The sequence below is a fragment of the Mandrillus leucophaeus genome, unplaced genomic scaffold (genome assembly GCF_000951045.1).
Source record: "Mandrillus leucophaeus isolate KB7577 unplaced genomic scaffold, Mleu.le_1.0 Scaffold271, whole genome shotgun sequence".
Lineage (NCBI taxonomy): Eukaryota > Metazoa > Chordata > Mammalia > Primates > Cercopithecidae > Mandrillus > Mandrillus leucophaeus.
The window spans coordinates 457,565-460,254 of NW_012102821.1; the positions used below are offsets into that span (position 1 = coordinate 457,565).

Consider the following 2,690-nt stretch of genomic DNA (forward strand, 5'->3'; position numbering starts at 1 on the left):
TCTGTCGCCCAGGCTGGAGTGCAGTGGCGCGATCTCGGCTCACTGCAAGCTCCGCCTCCCGGGTTCATGCCAACTACAGGCGCCCGCCACCATGCCCGGCTAATTTTTTGTATTTTTAGTAGAGACGGGGTTTCACCGTGTTAGCCAGGATGGCCTCGATCTCCTGACCTCGTGATCCACCCGCCTGGGCCTCCCAAAGTGCTGGGATTACAGGCGTGAGCCACCGTGCCCGGCTACTCCAGCTATTTTCAAAGAACATTCAGACTGCTTCAAATTCTATTCAGAAAACTATCTCTCCAAGCTTTTTATTTTTTGCCTCTTTTAAATGAGCTGAAAGCTAACTATATAAACAGATGCTTGGAGTGGGAGAGGGTCTCACCTCTACCCAAACTTTCAGAAAAATTTGCTTCTACAAAACTTATCAACAAATAATCCCACTCCACTACCTTCAGATAAGGTGGCAGGTCAAATTAATTTGTTTGCCCCTTAATTTGTTTTACTGATCTTCTGAAACCCCTGCCTCATCATCCAAAACAAAACTTTCTAGTATTTCAAAGGAGTTTAGTAAGATTCTGGTATTATAAATTCAAACTCAGTACTGCCATCTGTTACATTCTATTTTAAAATGGAATCATTTTCCTGCCAAATAAAAATATCTTCCCAGGTCACTGGCTTGTTCTGAGTAGATGTTGTGGTCCCTACTGGAGGTTCTTTTCCAGTGTCAACCTTATACCCAAAACCATCCTCATTTATTGCAGGCGTAGTGCTTGATCTCACAGAAAGATATGCATGTTGTCTCATCTGTCAAGACTTGTGTGGTTGTAAACGATAAAGCTTTGAGTCCCCAGAAGGATCCTGACTATGAAAGGACTTTATATGTTTAGACATAAACTGAGTGTTGGTGAATGATTTGCCACAGGCCAGACACTGACACCTTCCCTCCCCTATGTGATGAATTTCATGCTTTGTGCGGTATTTTTGCAAGAAGAAACAACTTCTCACAGTAATGGCACAGATACTTCTCCCAAGAAAGAATGTGAAAATGTCTCCGCAAGCTTGTCAGACAGACATATGACCTCTTGCATACGATACAGCTATACCCTTCCATCTACTCTGAACTCATAGTGATCATCATGTGTTACTTTCATATGTTTGTTTTTTTGCCATCTCGCTGCCAGACGTTTCTGGCATTTCATTCTCAAGTCTGGCCTCCCCTTGATCAGGGTCATCTTTGACAGTGATCACTTTGTCGTAAGTATCTTCATCGATATTTGCATAAACCTTGCAACTAGTCGATAAGCCTTCCCTCCATTAGATGTTTGAATCCTAAGCCTGGATCATTTGTATTTCTAGTGGCTATATCTGAAATTTTTAAGGAATTGGAAAGCAGTGCTTGGAGAAGTGTAAGAACCTGCATCTTCTATATTCACAATGCATCAATCTGGTATTTGAGGAGGTATCAGCCCAGCCACTGAGAAGAGCTGATGGAAGTAGGTCCTAGAAGCCGAGGGAATATTCTTGTGGGTCCAGAATTTTCGGTCTTCCACGATCATGAGAACATCACAGAAGAGTCCATGGCCATGTTGCTCATTCGAGGAGGTCAGCAGACTGCCAGAGTATTGACTGTCTGTAGCAGAAATCAGTTTTCTCCTCTCCATGCCTGCTTCACAGAGCCACCGCTTCTCCTTCTTGGGTCACAGGGAAGGCTGGGAGTCCCCCAGCAACAAGAAGGGCGCTCCCCAGCCATTCCATCCCTTCCTTAAACGTCGCTCCAGTCTTGGTCGATGTGGATGCAGCCGCTGACTCATTATATTTTTTAAAAAACATGAAAAGTCATGTCATATTCTAGCCATATAACAAATGAACCAAGAACGGTTTAGGATCCCAAATTCCAAACACAGCCAAAAGCGTGTAGCCAATGTCTTAAATTCCAAGTCATTGGTTCAGATGAAACCTGGGAAGCTAAAAATCCAATAAATCCCATTTTTAGGAAGAAGGAAAAACCACCCTGCCACAAACCAGCAAACTCATCCTACCTGTATGTTCACAGGGATGTGATGTGCAAAGCAAACCCTGACGTGTAAAGGCAGCTAAGACAAAGAGCTGGCCAGGTCCCTGCCCAGCCATCCCCCATCACAGTATCTGCTGAGGCTGCAGAGCAGAGACCCAACGCACAGACACCCAACCTGCAGGGCACGGCCGGGGCTTCTGCCCAAAACCAGCTGTGCCAGGCGCCATCCTGACACCTGCTCACCCTGACAGCTGCCCGCCCAGGAGAGCAGAACACAGTGGGAGATCCAGGGCCTTCCTCGGAAGAGCACCGAGAGATCCCCTGTCTCCTCCACAGGCTCCCTCTCTCCAGGCCAGGCCTGCCCTTCACAGCACAGAGTTCACCCTTGGTGTCCCCAAGACTCTGCACTTCTTGGGTGGGCCGGTGTCTCTCTGACTTTCTCTCTTTGGGCTTTCCAGTAACCCTGGCCCTGCAGGGCAGTTCTGGCACTTGGGGAAGCCTCTAGAAAGACTGTGGGCAGAGGCAGCGATGACCCAGGCCCACCCAACCCCAGAGAGCCCTGGGGACATGCCCTGCCTTCCGGGAGAACTGCCTGGTGCCCCCGTCAAGCAGATCCTGGGGGCCCTGTGTGGGGGTCAGATCCCTCTCCTCAAGGAGCCCCCTTGGCTCTGGGGGAACC

General features: G+C 48.0%; 1 pseudogene; it reads right to left on the bottom strand.

Moving 5' to 3' along the window:
- Window positions 1-561: 561 nt before the first annotated feature.
- LOC105542950 lies at window positions 562-1,417 on the bottom strand (annotated as a pseudogene).
- Window positions 1,418-2,690: the final 1,273 nt, after the last annotated feature.